Source organism: Diuraphis noxia, unplaced genomic scaffold (assembly GCF_037042655.1).
Source record: "Diuraphis noxia isolate RWA-SAM2 unplaced genomic scaffold, SU_Dnox_SAM2 contig0004, whole genome shotgun sequence".
Taxonomy (NCBI): Eukaryota; Metazoa; Arthropoda; class Insecta; order Hemiptera; family Aphididae; genus Diuraphis; species Diuraphis noxia.
The window spans coordinates 19,687,387-19,708,834 of NW_028301714.1; the positions used below are offsets into that span (position 1 = coordinate 19,687,387).

The 21,448-nt window shown below is 25.8% G+C and overlaps 1 protein-coding gene across 1 annotated transcript in view; it reads left to right on the forward strand.

Moving 5' to 3' along the window:
* The window catches only part of Sema2a (Semaphorin 2a), a 384,224-nt gene that overhangs the window by 165,542 nt on the left and 197,234 nt on the right, over nucleotides 1-21,448 (forward strand). The window contains exon 4 of the mRNA XM_089225342.1: nucleotides 1,611-1,647. The gene's annotated coding sequence lies outside the window, so the exon portion shown is untranslated. The remainder of the gene's footprint in view (nucleotides 1-1,610; nucleotides 1,648-21,448) is intronic.

The following is a 21,448-nucleotide window of genomic DNA, read 5'->3' on the forward strand; positions in this document are numbered from 1 at the left end:
TTTAGGTGTGTATATCATATTCTCGAATATCTATTGAACTTAATAATTATGTACTTGTAAATTATTTAAAAAATTTATATTTATAAACAAAATCAGAATAATATTGTTTATTCAATTTTACCATTATTGAACTTATAATATATAATATATAATTGAAGAGTTGAAAGGTTGTGTTTAGTTATTTAAATTCAAGAACCAAAGCTTTAGATTAAAATTAAATGTATAATGGATATAAGTATCAATTAATTTTATAAAATATTGACCTTATATCGGTACCTTATCATTATATATCATTTTTTTTTTTATTCTCGCCTTAGTAAATCAATTTATTCCAATATAATATTATTATTGAAAAGATAAGTACCTATATCTGTTTGATTTTGGTTTATCTCTGTAAATTTGTTGTGATAATTTATTTTCCTTTATATGTTTGTATATAGGTATAATATTAGTGATAGGTATATATCATATGATGATGAATTGGTATTATATTTATTCTGTTTTTGTCCAAAATGGAAATAAACAATAGCAGATTGTTATTATGTAATTGTTTCAAAACAAATTGAATATACAAAACATTTTTTCTCCTCCAATGATAGTCCTGTTTCGGTTCAACGAGTTTTAACTCGTATAATAATGGCTGTAATACGTGTGTGCGTATTAAGTATATGTATAGTATCATCTCCAGTGATTTATGTTCTTGAATTCGACCAACCTAGGAAAGACTACAATCCCGGACGACGGGGTAAACGTTCAAATAGTGTGTTATTCGAGTGAAAAAAGCAGCAAAGTTCCATCCGTTAGGCGTCCGTCCAAATCATGTTTCACTTCTCGCGAACGCATTTCGTTAAACTAGTGGACCATGCATGTATTGCCAGGATTCTCGAGACGGAGAGTCAATTACGTAGTTGTCACAAAACAGTGACTTTTAAATTATTTTCGAAGAACTTGGGTGTGAGTATGTGCACACTAGTGTATGCGTGAATACTGTATATTATACACATACTACTTGAGCATAATACAGTAGAGAGAAAACAAGCACTGTATTTTTACACAAGGATAAAGCAGGAAACGTTCGTTTGAATAAACATCATGGCTGATCGGTTTCTATCCCCATCTGAGCATCCCCCAACAGCACAGTGCGCTAGGCCAAACGTATGTGTTGTGTATGTGTTTAACAGCCGTAAAAATAAAATTCTCCTTTTTCCTCTCTCTGTGCTAACGATTGCTTTGACGTACCTGAACACATTTTTTACCTTCCTTTTATTTTATTTTTATAAATTCAATCCCAGTAAGAATCTCTACGGCCTACGTGGCAATTTTAAACGCTCTGACGAGTGACGACATTTAAAAATTCGTAATTATTTCATAACCGTTTTGAATGCATTGTTTAACATTGGCGATCGATTTGAAAAAATATAATAAAATATTAAAAAAACAATAAATCAATATATAATTAATAATCATTCATCATGCTACAACGATAATATTATGTATCATTTGTATTCTTAATATCTGCAATTTACATCAAATTAATATTTTTTTTTCTATCATTAGCTATCTTAAAACTAAAGCAATTATTATAATTTTTTTTGTTGTTATTGTTTCAGTTGTTGTTGTCGTTAAAACGAAGAAGGAACCAACACGGTAAGTCAAAACATAAGTTATTATCTTTACCACGCGTACTATAGTCATTATAAGTATTATTATTACAAAAATATCGACGTGTATCTTGTACATTATTATTAATATTATTATAATCATAATCACCAACACTAACCATTGTCATTATCATTATCGTCATCGTTGTCGTTGTTATGGAGAGGAATTTATACTAGTTATTCGTGAGAGGCATATAAATTACGTGATCCCAAAATATTGTCCTCTCCTCTCTTTCTCGCCATCTCTCATTGTGTGTGTGTTTTTCTCTCTCTCTCACACACACACACTATCTCTCTCACTCACTCTTTTTATAACGTGAATGTTTTAAACTACCGATAAATTAGTCGTGATCGTCGCCAAATGACATTATGGCATTTGAAACTGGAGACTACGAGCTACAAGGGATAGACCTTTGAAAATACGGTAATAAATGCCGCTGGACAATGCATTGCTTCACCAGCGATATTCAGTCGTGACGTTAACCGCTTTATTATATCATTATACGCATAACGTCCATATTTTACTTATAATAACAGCACTTATGAGTAGCTCATTATTTTAGTTTTGTTATGCGATGAGTGTGTATTGGCGTAACTGTTAGTTAATAAACTTATATATATATATATATATATATATATATATATATATATATATAACATTGATAGATGATACCCGAATAAATATCGCTCATCAAAAAAGTATAGAAAAAAAATGTATTTAATTTACACATTTATATGGTATAGTTAAAGAAAAACGATATTAGATATACTGATAAATATTGTTCGTGCTAAATTTGTCAATGTATATTGGAAGTTGAGTGTTTTAACCACAACGTTTCTGGGTGGGAACACAGTTTTAATATGGTTATTTTACCACTATTCTAATCATAATAAAAAAAAATTTAAAAACAAACATTATGTTTATTTTTAATCAGATTACTACATTTTATAGATCAATATCGTTAACAAATATATGTTGTTCGTTATAATTTACAACTTATAAATTACTAAATGGTTATTTATATTTGTTAGCGTTTTTGTTTGAATTCAAAAGTACTCTGATTTAAACATCACATTGATGAAAATTTACTTTGCAATAAAAACATTTAATGAAGTAAATATTAATTGTATTTTTTTTTTCAAAAAGTATTTTATTTGAGTTTTATATTGTTTATATTGTGAATGTTAAATCGTATTTAATCGTATTTAAAATATAATGGGTAGGTACCTATTTATAGAATATAGGTTGATATTTGTGGGATTTTTTTATTTATAAATTATGACTTGAATTAAAAATACACATTTTTTCTTAAGTTTTCAGGAAGCATAACTAGTATATATATTGTTAACATGTTTTTGATATAGGTGACTAAAATTATGATTAAGCGAAAAAAAATATTTCACTCTTATGTATAATTAAATCATTCAAATATTTCGTTCAAAATGTTCTACTTGAAATTCCAAAGAAAAATTTATAAATCAAGAACTATTTTTTTTTAATTAATAAAAAAAACTATAGTAATAGATAAATATTTCATAAAACATAAACGTTTAAAACATTTAATATTTATGAACATGCATGAATTCAAAGAAAACATTTATAATATAACTATTTGTTCCCTTAGAATAAAATTAGTTATTTTAAGTTATTTATCTTATAATATTTTAATATCAGAAATATAATTAGAAATCTATAAATATTAATATAATGACATATCTACATATCCCTAATTAATATACACAATACAAAAATATATGATATGCATATGATAAACTTAAATTTTTCTGAACTCGTCAGTAAAAAATAATCCAAAAAAAGTGTTCATAAAGTTAATGAAAGCACTTAGTCAAATATTATCTAGCAATCATATTTTGTAAAAAAGTTTACTAGTATTTTCAGGTCTATGTTCGCATTAAATTTGTTATGCATAATACTTGTATGAATAAAAAAATATGAATATTATGTATTAAAAATGTCTGTGATGTATATAGTAGGTGCAATCCCATAATTTTTTTCTAGAGGCTTACAGCTTGTTCAAAAGAAAAAAAAATAATGATAAATAAGTAGTAAAACACTTCCTGAGTACTATAATATTATTACAGCTTCCTTTTTTTAATTTCAACTGTTTATGTAATTTAACCTTTATTATGCCCTATAAACGTAATGATACATTTCATTGAGATTCAAAAAAAATTTTGGCGATGAGCTTATGCAATTAAATTCGGCTTATAATCTTTAATGTATATTATGTATTGGTGTACGCATTCAAGATGCAACACACAACACATACTATCGCGTGCGGTTTGGTTAACAATAGACGTTTAAATACGCAGTTCTGTACATTAGTCGCATTTATATTATAGTATCAAAGTTTGTATCCATAAAATAATTAATAACAGCTAAAATCAAAATTTATGATTTTACTCTACTATACAATGAATACAATGACTCGTTGTCTTGAAACTGCTGTCGTGTCATAATAGTATATACAGTGTAAATTATGCCATATGTACCTCTCTGTAATGTTTCACGTCAGATTCTTAATGCCATAATTTAAACATTTAGTCTCAGTCAATTTATCTTGGAGGAACTTTACTATATAACCAGCGCTAATTTCAACTTTCTTTGTTGATTGATCATTTGTAAAAATGATTGTGTCTGATGAAAGTTGAAATCTAAAAAAATATAGTACCTATCTACCTATATAATGCAACAAAAAAACTAAAATCCATTTGTTTCACTGTTAATTTTTTATGGATTATTATTTAAGACAAAGGTTTGTTTATTTACCGAGGTTTTGAAATAAACAATTATTTTTCTTCTTGAAACATTTCCTCTTTTCATTTAGGATTATAGCTTGTTCTGACCCTTGCCGACTTAAACGTATTCTGCAATTGTTTTAATGTTTTTCTTGTGTTTTTTTTTGTTGTAAACATCCTAACACACTTCACAATAATACAATTGTTTCCGAAATACATTAAATGGACAGCCTTGCTTGGACGTAGGGATATGATAATGTTAAATTTCATTAATTGCCCGTTGACAACTCTAATTGATTATCATCATACCATAAGCGTATAACCATTTAATTTAACTTTGAAGTACCTTCTCATACTTAATATGTTTCACAAGTACCAAACTACTATTACAATTTATATCTATCACTCGTATGTTATACCTTTATAGTTTCTTATATTATACATTTTGATAACAAGCAATCGATAATTTATTTAATAAATAAAATCTATTTTCTTTTTTAAATGTTAACAATTGTTTTCAAGTGCCATCTAGCATATTACTATATTATTCGAAATGCATTATATTAAATGTTAATCACGGATGCTATTATATGATATTATTGTCTATTTTCAAAACCGGGAACAAAACAGATCAAAGATGTCTATAACGCCTATTATCGACGAGTACCAACGTAAATATTCAGTGCACAATGCCACTTATACTCGTAGATTGCTTTGTGTTGCCCTGCACGCTGAGCATTTTTGGTCTGTATTGCCCTTTTGTTTAGTTGTACATCATCGTATACGTAAAACCACCAAGCAATTCGTTTAATCACAGGTGTTCAATATATAATTGTTTAAAATATAGAAAAACTACATACTGTGTAAGTACACCCCAATTAAAAGTATCATTTGTTATTATTATTATACTTCAATAAGTATATTTTTAATTTACGTAAATATTAATTTTTTCGAATTCAATAAATCATATTTTATCGATTATAAGTACCTACCTGTTATACGAATAATATACTACGATAGAAATACAAAGTCTATTAATAATGATATTATGTACCTAATTTACAATTAAAATACGTATGTTGATAATATTATGTACAATAACTATGGTATTTTAAATTTTTCATCGAAAATTAAAGCTACAATATTGTGCAAGTAATCATATTTTAAACTCTTCTAAAATTTATAAAATTTAAAAAAAGAAACTATATTTTTATACGTCAGTATTTAATGCAAAAATAATCAAAATTCATTATTCTGTAGATCTGATTACCTAATTTTATTTTAACACTACGTAAATCAAATTTTTTTGTGTTCACTGATTTGAAAAAAAATGAATATTATGCACAATTTATAATATTTAGGTAGGTACTACCAAGCATCAAATAGGTAATAATTTATATCCCATTTTTAGTTTATGGATGAAAATGATGATGTACCATAGATAATGCGACTGAAAGTTAAAGTAAAATGTAAAAAATTTAAACATTTTAATAGGAAAAACTAACTTACTTGTAGTATTCTTGTATGATTCAAGTACTGATACTATTTAAATATTCAAGTATCTTTTTTTTTTTAAACATGCTTAAATAATAATATATACAATAAATTAGATACTCATATTTGTAGATACATATTACATTGAAAATAAGAAAGAAATACAATATGAATAATCCAATTAAAATAATTAGGGTAGGTATGTTAAATGTATAATGATATGATAATAATAATAATAATTAATTTAACATTAAATAGTAAAGTTCAGTGCATTAACATTACAGTAAATAACGTTAATTTTTTTTCGTATAGGGGTCAAGAATTATCTTTATTACTATTACATGTTTAATGTAATAAATGCACAAATAAAATGCAACTTTTTTATAATAATTTAAGTATAAGAAACAAAGATGATTGTTAAGTCAATATTAAAAAAATTATATAAGATAATAATAATAAACATTATACATTTTCATAAATTTATTTTAAACGATGTTTACAGAAGGTATACGTCATATAATAAGATTGTGTATAGGTATTGTAGGTACATTTTATTTACGTATTTATGTTTATAATAATTAATAAACCAAACGCTTAGTGTCTTAAATGTTAAATACTACAATAGAACGCTTGGATATACTTTAAAATACAAATGAGTTAAAAAAAATAATAGATTCGTTTAATAACATTTTTTATTTTAAATTTGTTACAATAGAATGCAATATATTTTCAAGTGAGAATTATCAAAATTTGTTTTAATAGATTTCTTAAATGTTTATAATACAAAAATATATTATGTACACGTTTAATGTATTTAATAATTTAAAATTAATTCATAAATTATAATAAACTGTGAAACAAGTATTTTATAAGCCCCTCTTTCCTCAAAAAAAATTAAGAAAATACAGTAACGATTTTAATTTTTTCAATAACTTGGTCAATCTTAAATTTCACATTTGGTATTGTTATATGTAGCTTTTTCTTAACTATTTTTTATTTATATTGTATTCATTATTTCAGTTATTTAATTTTAAAGTAAATTATCAATACGTTTCGTCCAATAAATGCATAAGAATATCAGTTTATGTTTGCCTTGCAGAATAATTTTTTTTTTCAATTTATGACATTATATTATATATATATATATATATATATGATATTTTATCGATAAATATGAAATATATCACACCAAATTTAATAGTTACACTAAACCTGAATTGCATTATAGATAATAGTAATTCACATGCTTGTCTACTCCTAAATGATTGATAGTTACAACTATGAACTATTGGATATCGAGGGGATCATATAGGAATATAGCATTGTATTATAATGTGCCATATTCATTTCCATCTGTAAATAACACACAATGATCGTGATAACTATGTTTCGTAACTATGGTAACCATACAATCTCAGTATAACCATAGGTACATTATACCTTGATTAATATAGCAACGTCACTCACGATGATGACGGTGTCAAAACTATTTTAGACAATCTAAATACAAACCCCCATTGAAAACCTAATAAAAAATTAAGGAAAATTAAATATCGAACGTAACATAATTTAAATTAGGTACCTATAAGACTATAATTAGGTACTCACGTGATATGAGTTTATACTATGTAGTTATGTCTGTGTAAAATTTTCAAAAAATATCTCATTCAGTACCAAATTATAAAAAAAAGCAGAAAAATTGATTTCTTCTGTGCCGTATAAATGAATATTAGGTCTCTGTAATTGTTACCAAGGGGTGTATGACATTTTAATTCAGTAAAAAATCATTGCATATAAATATCTTATGTTTAATTTTTAAATATCTACGATTATTTGATCAGTGTCTACACTTCTAAAGTTATTCATTTTAGAATCACAACAATTTAACGATTTCAGTTTTGTTAAAATTTGGTTGGGAGTAAAAATGTATTTTGAAAATGACTAGGAATTTCTTCTATTAATCTCCCGTGGGTATTAAAAGATCAAAATTCCTACCAGAAATCATTCCTGAAATTGAAGATTCGAGCATTTTTTGCTACCTAATTGAAATATGAAACAGATACGAAAAAACAAAAATCACTGTTAAACCATTACACCCATTGCTCTAATCATAAAATAAATTTAGTTTGTGAAAATGCAATGTTTAATTTTACCAAAACGAAAATAATTCTATTACTTATGGATATTTCACATTTTAGTCGATTGACAAACATGTACTATAGTGTACTCATCAGGGATGTCAATAATAACCAATATAATGATCCATTAGAGTATCTATTACATTCAACCCATTTTAAAAGAATGTGCCGAAAACAAAACCTGATCATCGTCGTTGTATCCGTTGAATTTAGCGACCCTTTAGCCTAACGTTGCATGTCAAACTATGTACGTATAAAGTATCTAGTTATATATATTAGAATTTCTGATTTACGCGTATACACGTATTATAGTTAGGAAAGGGTTGTTTTTCGTATCGTATAAGTATAACCTAGTGAAATTCGCACCTTGTATCATCACACGGTTGAAAACTCTATTTACACAAACACTCTCGCATATACAAGCATTGAACCCTTTTGAAAATGGGGTACAGTGGTGTGCGTATTTTGAGGGGGTGGGGATTGAATGGGGGCATATTTCCTAGGTTATATAATACAGTATGGTACCGCCACCATCGTAAAACCGTCGGATTAAAGAGCCTCTTTCCCGGGCTACACTTAACCATGATTTATATTCATTTATTGGAAGCCGTGAGCCGACGTAAGTGCTCCTCTTGTACCGTGAATTATAAACCAATAACATCTTTGATACATCTAATGGAGGAGGTTTTTTCTCATCCTATCCCTTCTGTCTACTTTCCACTTTCCGTGGAATGCATTCCTCGTTCTTTGCCGTCCGTACATACTCGTCCGCCACCAAAACCGATTTTATCCTATAAATCATCTCTTATTATATTATCTATTGCCAGTTTTGTGTTGTTTATTAAACGAGTGGACGTTAAGAGCATCTCCACACGTATTACAATATTGTATGTCTACCGAACAAACTTTTATCCATTAACACTTTATACGCGTCAAAACTCGAAAGGCTTCGAAGTTCATCTCTTTTTATCGAGATTTTCTTTTAGTTTCGTTTTATGTAATACATTTTGCATTTATTATTGTCGTAAACTGTCATTGCCTCATTATTTTTCTGGCCTCCGGAATAAAATGTCTCGTTTAATGAAAATAAAAATAACATTCATAACAATAAAATAAAGAATCTATTTGCATTATTTTTCATTTGTTTAATTATATATTATTGTTTAAAAAAGTGAGTATTTTCCCTTATATTATTAGGAGATTTAATTTTGGACTCGTTTTAATTTATTTTTAAACTTACAAGAAATGTACATTATAATAAAAATATAATTAATAAGATGTTTCTTTTAATCAATATTCATTGTCCAAATGAATAGTAAATATTAAATTTTATTTCAATTTATTTTACCTATTTTATTGTGGATTAATGTCAGAAAACTTATAAAATAATGTAAAATAATATTTAATTTTATGAGCTTATATAAATTACAATCCCATCACTTTGGCTTTTAAGAATATTAAGCTATTCCTTAAAAGTTTAATATTGATAGTGATAATTTAACAATGATGATATACAACTTAATATATTATCGTTAGAGATTTGAATTTTATATTATAAAGTACTCATTAGATATAGCTTTTATTATAATCAGATAAAATTCAATTATTATTTTATTCGATTAAATATAAAATATATTTATTTTCTATTAACAAAAAAATAGATTGTTTTAGAGTTTAAAATATTCATTTCTTTACGTATAATATAATATGAAATAAAATATAATTTAAATATAACTAAATATAACTTTTAAGTTGTTATTTTAAAACCAAAAAAATAAAACGCTTTTTTAAAAGTGTTTTTAATACTTGAACTTAATTGTTTTGTAAATCAGCATTCAGTTCAAAGTTCAAACTAAACACTTCAAGTTTCACGACGTTTTTGTATAAATAACAATAACAATAAAAATACAACTTTTAACAAATGTAACTGGTTAAATTCTTAACATTACTTTATAGATTTTGTGTTTTTTCCAATGTGTTGGTTCGACTTTTATTATATGCAATATAATATATAAATAGAAAGACGATATTGCTATTAGATAGATTAGGTTGATTAGGTTAGTTTTTTTTTTTTTTTTTTTTATTAATAGCTTCTAGTATGTAACTATAATAGCTCAACAATTATTAAATAAAACAAGTAATAACTATGACAAAGGTTAGTTTAATTCAATCAAAAACGTTGTTAAAAACTTTGAAAGCCAAAAAATATTGTCAAAGATATTCAAACTTATATATTCTAGATTTTAAGGTGTTGTATTTCATTAAGAAATTCTTTGAGAATTAACTTTATATTGAGTGTATACTAAAACTAATAGATTATAATTTTGTTGAATTAACGTATTTTCTTGTATAAATCTAATTGTACTAAATTAATATCTCAGATATTAAAAAATATACGAGTATATATGTATAATGTATAGCTATGTATTGGTATCATAACAATTAAAATATTTTATTTGTAATTATTGTACTAGTACACTTTCAAAATTAAACCATTTTTTAATAAGCTACAAATATACTATTAGCATTTTTTATAATGATCGTTAATGTTCATAGACTAATTTTTTGTAATGTATACAAATATAAAATCTATTGTGTTGCAACTCGAGTTTTTACTTTTTTGGCTTATTAAACAACATTTTAAAACACAGTTGTCAAGAATTTATGCTTTGATAGTTATGTATTGTTGTTGAAGTTATAATAAATTGACAAATAAAACAAATATTCATGCAACGGTGCCACTTATTTTTAAGCCTGAAAAACACTATAGCCGGTTCCTATCTATAGGGATACTATATTTTTTATTAATTATAATATACAATTTATTTTTTTGTATCTTCAAATAACGATACACCCACGTGGGTTGACTTCGTCATAGTTTCGTACGACAAAGGAAATTTGCAAGAATCAATTGCTATATTGTTACATATTAGTTTTAATATGATTGTGAATTTTCTAATTTTCCAATTTAAAGGTAGAACTAAAATTTTACTTTGTGCATCTTGTATGATTTTGCTGATATTTAAAATTTTAAATGAGTTAAAAAAAATATTAGATACTATACTATAGGGTATGTAACCTTATAATTTCCATTAGACGTTAATATGTCAAAATAAAATAAATAACTGTGAAATATAAGAATCCTTAAAAGCTCACTGTAATAACTCGCTTTAAAATGGAAATATCTATAAACACCGAAAATTCCACAAATAATATTCTTACCTTTGAATTTTATAACATTTAAATTCATCTTGAGATTAAAATCAACGACACAAAATGGATTCTGCTGAATACATATTTGCTCTTATGTTGTATGTTTGTACAACAGATGAAAATGTCAGCTCACATGCATGTCATATTCTTTTAAGCCATAAAATAATTGCAAATACTTAAACTTGTAGTAACATTAAACAAAGAAAAGCTAGTGTACAAAATTAAACTAAATAAATTTCAAATTTCAAAATTATCATAGAAACTATGTTGATCATGGGATTTATTTTAATAACAAGATGGGTATTATAGCAGTATTGTTGATATTATAAAATGTGGATTGCCCCTCTGAATTTCAGTAGCTAATCTAATATAATAATATTGTTAACCACGACGGGTATCATCTACTCACGATATTAAATACAAATTCAGTTAAATTACATGAAAAAATTAATTAGGTATTACAAAAAAAAAATGTTGAATGAAAAATATCTTCAGTAGAAATTCATAGCATCATAATATAATTTTGTAGTATAAGCATTATACGTAGATAATCCTAATTTATTACATTTAACAACTAAATAAATATTATAAACTATTATGTTAAAACTATATAGGTACCTAGATAAATATAATATATAAAAATATGTACATGATATATATATATATATATATTGCTTTAAATTATACATGCCAACAAACTTTAAATATTTTATAAAGGTTTAAGTTCTGATAATAAAAAAAAAAAAATATCAAATTAAATATTAATTTATAATTTACAATCTAAAATTATTTTATAGTTTTAGATTCTGAGCAGAGCGATGAATGTATTGATTTTACAATGTTGTGTGTGGTTTTTTTTTGTGTTTGTGTACACGATAAGTTGTTGATGTAATGCTTTGATTTTCAACTTCAGTAGCTTTTCCGGTCGAAAAGTGAATATAGTTGGTGCTTTGGGAAAGTCAAATTTTGAATTTCCTAATAGTTTTCAAATGCACCAGGAAAAACAAAAACAAAATTAAGGAAAAACTGGAATTTTTACGCAAAATCAATTTTTTAGACAAATTTTGATATAAGTGTAACTCTAAATCAAATTACCAGAAAGTCGAATTAAATTATTATAAGCATTTGAATATAGGATATTTACTAAATTTCTGTTGTACTGATATTCTTATTTTTTTTTTTTTTTTTATTGATCTTTACAGCTTCGGCGACATGGGCCATTAGCTTTATACATAATTTACATTATACTATTACTTAAAATTTACATGTTTTAGGTGACAATTTAATTACAATAATAAGGGCTGTTGACTATATTTATTCTAATTAAATGTATTTTTCTATTTTGGTTGTCCTGAGGAATGACATGATTTTTTCGGGTTGACAGTCGGGTCCGATTGATTCGTATAAGTTGGTTGGTATATTTAGTTTTTCTCTTTCTTCTTCATTTGATCAGCATTCTGTCATCAAGTGTTTTACTGAGAGGGTTACTCCGCATGTGGTGCATTCTGACGGTGGTTGGTTCTTCACGAGGTGTCCATGTGTGAGGTGGGTGTGTCCGATTCAAAGTCGGTTTATTATTATTTCGGGTTTTTTTGAAATTTTGTATTGCGGCCAGGGATTTATGTTATGTTTTATTTCACGTAATTTGTTATTTTGGTTTGACCAGTGATTTTGCCATATATTTTTAGTGATTATTTTGATGTGTTTTTTGTGTCTAAAATTGTGTTAGTTTTTTGTTTGGAAGTTTCGGATACTATGGCTTCTTTTGCGTGATGATCGGCTAATTCATTTCCGTGAATTTTGCAATGTCCTGGTGTCCAAATTATTTGGACGTTCTTGTTTTGGTTTTTTAGATTATCGATTTGATTTATGATGTTGGCGGCAATTTCGTTGGTTTGGAATATATTTTGGATACTATTGATGGAGCTTAGAGAGTCTGTGAATATATTGAAGTTTTGTTGAAGATAGTTTTCAATATGTTTAAGAGCTGATATTATGGCGATGGCTTCGGCGGTATAGATTGAGTATTTCTTTTGCAGTTTATATGTTATTATTTCTTTGTCGATTATGATTGCTATTCCTACTCCTTGTTCGCTTTTGGATGCGTCGGTATATATGCCTTGTCCTAAATATTTATTTTTGAGGTCGTAGAATTGACTTTTGAAGATTTCTGTGATGGTTTCTTTTTTTTTGTTTACTGCAAGTTCTGTGTTTAAGTTGATTTTGGTGGACCATGGTGGTGATTGTATAATTGAGTATTTTATTATATTTGAAAAATCTAATTTGTATTTTGTGGTAATCTGATTGATGTGGTCTGGTATTATTCTTTCAGAGTTGTTTCTGGTTAGTCTTGCGGCGAAATGAAGTGCTATTTGAATTTTTCGGATCCAGAGAGGAGGTTCGCTAGCTATAATGTAGATGCTATTCTTATTTTATTATTATTAAAAAACTAATAATTGTTAAAACTTGAAATTTACTCCATATTTTTATTTAATCAATTCCTATACTTGATAAAATGTTCAAACTATTTCAAAACAATTTAAGTTATTTATAGACCTTTGAAATTTTCATTTTGTTAGTTTTTTATTCTATAAAAGTCGATAAAATGTTATTCATTAGATCAAAAAACTTGAAAATTTAATACAATACCTAACCAAAAGTTTATATAATAGTAGTTGGAAAATACTAAAAATATAGGTGCACGTTTTGTTTTTTTTATAATTATTTAAAGTTGAAATGTTGACAAATTTTATTTAATTGGAAATATATAAATTCTTTAGTTGTTAAAAATTTATAAAACGTTTATCTTGTAGAGTTGAATTGTGGATTGCAAATTTAAAAGCGGGTAAGTCGTGGATGTCGCTCTGCTGTACAGTAGGTTACTGTAATGGATGGGATTAAATTTGAATGCAATGATAGGTATCATTGTATACGAAAAACGATTCTGAACGGAGATGATTTGTCAGTCTAGGATATATTATATTTAAATATTGTCATATATTCTATTTTGAGACAAATAAATTATTTTTCAATTAGGACGCATTTTGAATAAGGCGCATGGTTAATCAATTAGTGTAGTTATTATGTAGTTATCATAATTCATAATACCTTATATTATCATAGATATACATATACCTTTTTTTTCTTTTTTTTTTTTTTTTTTTCTTATTATCGACGACGCTGCCGGAGCTGCTTGCGCATTACGTCAACAGCGCCGCCATCGTTTATTATACACTAGATATACATATACCTGGTTTAAGGATAAATCATCATCATTACGCGATTTCATAAAAATTTAAAACTCAAACGCTCAAAACATTTTTCCTATAATGACGCTTCAAATTTTCTCTATAGCTATTTGAAGCAAAAGTTATGGAAAACTTATTGTTAAATTTTACAACCTTAGATATAAATACAAACAATATTATGAGTTTTGAACTACAAAATAATTTGCAAATATTCATGGTTTTGACGAATTTTTGTCAATATTTGAAATTCAAATGCTAATTAAAATTTAATTTGAATTTCCGGTGAACATTTTTTTGTGATAAAGATTGACAAATTTTTAAGGAATCTTGTATTAAATTTTCAAATCTTAGATTTAAAAAGAAAATTTTTTATGAATTTTTAGCTTAAAACAATTTGCGAATTCTTGTGATTATTACGTATTATGTCAAAATTCAAAATTTGAATGCTTATAAAAAAAAAATTGTGACTATGAATTTATTTTATTTTTCAACTGCTATTGTAACAATATATTAAGAGCCTTGTATTATATCTTCAATATTTTCTACCCAAAAAATAAATTTTTATCGATATTAATTTAAAAAAAAACTAATAATGATCGAAAATTGCATATACCTGTGAATAGTACAACATAAGTCAAACATTTTTGAAAATTTCATGGCGGATAGAATATACTTATAAAAACATTCGGTGAAAATTGCATATATCAATGATCATTTGTTTTAATGTAACATCAATAATCAAAATCGATTTTGTCGAAAACTTATTGTGCGTGAAATTTCCAGTTGTTCCCTTAATTTTTAGTTTGTTTATCCCGATTATTTAGAAAAATATATAAGAATTTTTTACTTTTGACCACCAAAGTACCAACTATATTCAATTTCTGATCGAATATGGTACTGAAGTCAAAAATCGAAGCACTTTTACTGCCCCAAAACGAGATGACAGATACAAAAAAAAAATATATTCATGGTTTTGACGAATTTTTTTTGTCAATATTTGAATTTCAAATGCTAATAAAAAAAAATTGTGCCTATGTATTCTTATAATTTTTTATTCACTATAAGAATAACTTATGAGGAACTCTGTATTAAATTTTCAAGTATTTTGATAGGGCCAAAAAAATTTTATCGACACTTCAAAAAAAAATTTTTAAACAAATTGAAAATTCCAGTCGTCTATAAATATCTCAAAAAAAGTCAAAATATTTTGAAAATTAAATCTTGTAAAGAAAATGCCAATCTAAATAACTGATAAAATTTTCAAGTATCTACGACTTATACTTTTTGAATAATAACAAATATTTAAAATAATTAAAATCGTTTCAGGATAAATCGTTATCGTTACGCTATTTCGTAAATATTTAAAATTCAAACGCACTTAAATTTTTTCCTATAATGATGCTTCGAGTTTTCTCTATAGCTACTTGATGGAAAACTTATTGAAAACTTAGTGTTGTATTTTTAATCCTTAGTTATAAACGCAAAAAATTTTATGATTTTTCAACTTCAAAATTACTTGCAAATTTTCGCATTTTCGACAGATTTCGTAAAAATTAAACTATAAATGCTTATAAAAAAAAATTGTGACTTAGGATTTTAATTTATTTTTAGCTACAATAAGAACAACTCATAAGGAACCTTTAATAAAATTTTAAAGTTTTTTTGGTCGTCCAACATTTTTTTATAGACACTTCAAAAAATAATTCTCAAAAAACTTGAAAATTTCAGTGGTCTATAAATTACACAAAAAAAGTCAAAAATTTTTGAAAATTAAACTGTATATAGATAACACTAACATAAACATTTGGTGAAAATTTAAAGTATTTGCAGTGATTAGTTTTTGAATTAAAACCATATAAAAAAATCGATTTGGTCGAAAACTGATTTTGTGTAAAAATTCCCGTTTTTCTGTAATTTTTTTTGTTTTTCTCGATTTTTTTGAAAACTGTTGGAAAATGTTTACTTTTGACCTGTATAATGCAATGATCTAAGGATCTTCAATTTTACATCGGAAACCACCTCCAAAGTTTGAAATCTAAGCATTATTTCGACTAGTTATTCTGTACACAGACACACAAAAAAAAAAAAAAAAAACACACATCATTGTAAAATCAATACATTCATCACTTCGTTCAGAATCTAAAACAAGATTCCACGTAAGTAGTTAATTTTTCAAAAAATAATCTATAATCTATACAAACATCTTTTTTTTATACTGATTTTAAGTTCAAATTTGAATGAAATTAGATATTAAATAATCAAGGATAACAATTTTAGTTATATTGTTGTAATTTAAGTATATTATTCGTGGGTACTTAAAATTTTTAGAGTTTAATTTATATTTTGATATTAATAGTTATTTTCGTTAATTATTACACTTTTAATAACAATATAATTAATATTATAATATTAATATCCTAGATTGACAAATCGTCTCTGCTCAGAATCGTTTTTCGTATACAATGAAAATATATCATTGAATTCAAATTTAATGCCATTCATACAGTAATCCATTGTACAGCAGAGCGACACCCACTTAACCGCTTTTTTAATTTTAATACTTAAATTTTTTTCCTAAACATAACCATTTGACTTTATGTTAAAAACCAATGTTTGTACATTTAAAAAAAGTCTTGATTTTTCTTGGCAGTGAGAACAAGTTGTGGTGAATTTATTGGCTAAAATATTTTAAAACTTTTTACATTGGCATTGTAAATTATATTTAGTTGACTGACGAATTGGATACTGTCCAGTTTTAGCTCTATGCCCTGATTCTTTATGATATAAAAGTATTGCTTCTCTCCTGTAGTTGAATTTTTATAAATCTTATACTTTATTTGTTTGTCAAAGCATATATGGAATATTTCCAAAGAAACATCATTTGTAACACGTTCAGTCATATTTTAAATAAAATCTTCAAGTTGCAGTTAAAATCCGCCAGAAAAATAAGATCTCTCATAAGGGAAGTAATTGGTAATATTTGACGAATGAAAATGTGTTATTTACTACTAAACGTCTACAGTTTAATGTATTAAGCATAAGATTATTTGAGTTTCTTTGCTGGTTGAGATTCATAAGCTATTAGTTCTGTGAAATACATGATATTTATGTTGTTTTTTTATATTTATAATTTACTAGTAAGATCTGACAACTCCTTTCTGACATAAATTTTATATAAATAAAACTTAAATGCAAGCATGTATGCTATTTTTTATTGTACCTATGAAGTATATTCAAATATTTTGTTAAGATGGAATTTATTTATTGCAGCACTATCCAAATATAAGTATTTCTATTTGACTGATTAATTTCTATCGTTTCAAATTGTTTTAAATGAATCAAATACATTTTACTTATGTACGAAATCACGGATTGCGTAAATATTTAATTTAACTACCTATCTATATAATGATATATTAATGCATGAATTGAATTTATTGTACATTCAAATTACCAAAATCAATGAAGTACATATTCAAAAAATAACTGCCCCTAGGGTTCATTGATAAAAATAGTAATGGTCCTTGGAAATTTGAGCGACGTGGTGCTCCTATAGTAACTCCGTCTGCTACTACTCAATAAAATAATGTTTCTAAATACTTTTAAGTTTTAATTATTTTGATAATCAGCTTTGTTTATTTCCTTTGGAACCAGTGGTACTATTTTATAATTTATGTAAGACACGTCTTGTGCACCCTCGGGGTTGGCTACAGTCAACGTCGAGCCCATTTACACGGATTGTTACGATTCGTTAGGTTTTTGCATTTGAAATGCAACGAAACAGTAATGCTGTGTTGATTCTTTGCCGTCCTTTTTTTTTTTTTTGTCTCAGAAGAACTTCAAAACAGGATTAGCGATTTTCTCAAAAGTTTTGTTTTTGCATATCCATTGTTACAGTTTGCTGTCGTAGTTGCATCCGGTTCCGAGTCACGATAGGCAATCCAAAAATAACAAATTTTGAACGTCCCGAGACCAACCACCCGGATAAAAGCTAATATCGAAGTATTGGCTATAAGTCTATAGACCATAGGGTCTGTCGATAAAGCAGTAACTATTTTCTCCCCTTTCTGTTGATATATATACACTTTCTCGTATTTCCCTCTACCCTGTATACACATTCTCTCACTCCTATTCACTCTCTTTTTTCTTTCTACTTCCGCGTGTGTTTGGAAGGGCGACTTCTAAACACCCATGCGTATATACAATAATAATATATACGTGTGAGTTTGTGGATGTATATGAATCATGGAAGCTTTATTTAGGCTTGAGAATGAAAACATATACGAAAAAGACGCCCCCAATGGTAATAAAAAATACGACATGAACTGTTGGAACACAAACATACTTTTTCATTTTTTTTAAACTATCCCCTCTCCTCAACCGTTCAATACGTGAACACGAGGCACTTTTTATTGCAGACTTAATATTCATACACATTTCTATATTCTGGTTATGAAAATATAACGTATATATTTTCAGGCAGGCACCGTAATATTATAATAGTGACTAATAAACTTACTATTAACCTATTTTTGTTTTCACGAAATAATCATCAAATAAAAATGAACGTAAATAAACATTTATTTAACCTAATGTTTGAGCGCAATTATTATGTAAATTGATAACATACAATTTGTTGTGTACGTATAATTGAAAATTGTTATAACTATTTATTATTAACAGTAACAATTTACAAATCTTTGTACCAAACGTGTGAACTGTGTATCTTAAACGTATATATTATATACATAGGTACGTTTTTAACAAACAAAAGTGGTGTCATATGAGTTGGGCGGTTTTATGCAGTTAGTATCTTTAAATCTTGAATCAATAATTTTACATAATTATTTTTTTTTCTTTATTTTATAAACATGTATACACCTATAGTTATGCTATAGTATACATAAAATGTAATCATTTTACATGGCTACCTTTACAGAAAAATTCATCCATTCGTGACAATAAAGCCTATATTTTTTTTATAGTCTATGTAATTTGCGCTTCAAACGTGTTTGAGAGTTATCCGAAATTTCATACCTCGGTACGCAGTGGTTCAAATGTTTAAAGTAAAATCCAATATATGTGTAGACCTAATAAATACATAAGATGATCTTGTTTTATATGAATTTGATTGAAATTACATTACAGTCTAGTTAATATCTCTCACCAATTATTCGAATGATTTTCATATTTTTATTTGTAATGATACCTCGAAGAAAAACTCTCTAGTTGTTGACCAACAAATAAATACAGAACGCATTTTCAAAATGAGATTTAGGTATCAAAATTTCAAACACGAATGTATTTATATTAAAATGTACTTTCAAAGCCTTAATAGTATATATTAGACACCAAACGAAGAGAGAACATCATTATTTTAGAATTTCTCAAAGAGACCAACCTTCTGCATAAAATATAATAGTATTAACAAAACTTAGAATATTACACAAAATGTAAACATATTTCTCTTAAAACATATTATTGTATCAATTTTTCACCTATTTAGAATTTATTATTTTGTAAAATTAAGTAAACTATATTTTTTTTTTTTTTTTTTTTTATTGGTTAAGCTTCAACTACATAGGTTATTAGCTTAAAAGTAAACTATAATATGTATTTTTAAATGCCAATAACCCCGTGGTAGTTAAGGCGTATTTGTCAAAAAAAAAAGTATATATTAGAAATCGTTTGGATATTCGACAAAAAGTAATAAAATCGTTAAAATCAAATTTTATTTTAATTTGAACAATTTGAATTTGGTATTTATTACGTTTCTATACACACAAAATCAGAAATTAACAAAATTATTTTTACTTATTGCAGTTGAGAAATACCGTAATTTGAATTCATATAGGTACCTAAAATTTCCATGAAAGATATCAGATAAATAGAGATTAAACGCAATAATCAATACTTACAATATGGTTAATTTAATATTATGAATATCATTGAATTATACGCTTCTGTTGTAACAATTTTTTTATTAGTTTAGCAATTTAAATATAAAGGAAAAATTGTATCATAATTCTATATCTGAATTTTTTTTACTTTTTTAAATTGTTATTATATTAATATATTTGAAACATAAAATATGATTAAAAAAATATAATATAGATTGGCGAAAAAAAAGTTGAGAGAGTTAATTTTTAATATTAGATTATTAAAAGAGTTCCGTTTAACCATACTATTTCGTTTGAAAAAAGTATCATATTTTTTATATAGAAAAAATACAATCGAACAATAAATATAATTACATTTTTTCCTTAGTTAAAAGCTTGAAAATTTGCATTCATGCCTGCACTTTTAACTAAACTACTAAAGAAAATATTCGATTTTAAATACACATTTCTGATTTAAGTACTAAATTAATAAAGTATTCAATAATTGTATTATGATGTCAATAAATATCACGAATAAAAATGAATATCAACTATAATAATTAACTGTATTATGTCAGTATAAAATATTACTGCTAGTATATTACTATGTTATTCAGATCAATTATTAAAACTACTCAGTTATTATTAAAAATAGCAACTATCTACTTTATAGTGACATACTATAATATACATATTGTGCATTTTTTTTTTTTAAATTTAGCACAACCATCAGTAATATTGGCCATTTGGATGAAATTATATATTATTTTTTTTTATTATTAATATACTATATAATTTATCAAAATGATTACTTTAAATAAATAGCAAGTACTATCTATACTTGAAAGTCAGTTGTACATATTACACTGCATTAGAGAAGTCGGATAATAAAATTATAATAAAATTACTCATGTATTCAAAGCTGTCCTCTCTTCTTATAACTCGTTAAACGTCAAACTGTAACGATTTTAAGCACATGATTGTAGATACAAAAAAAATATATATATAAATAATATAAAATCCAACATGTCAAAAATAATAATAATAATAAAAAC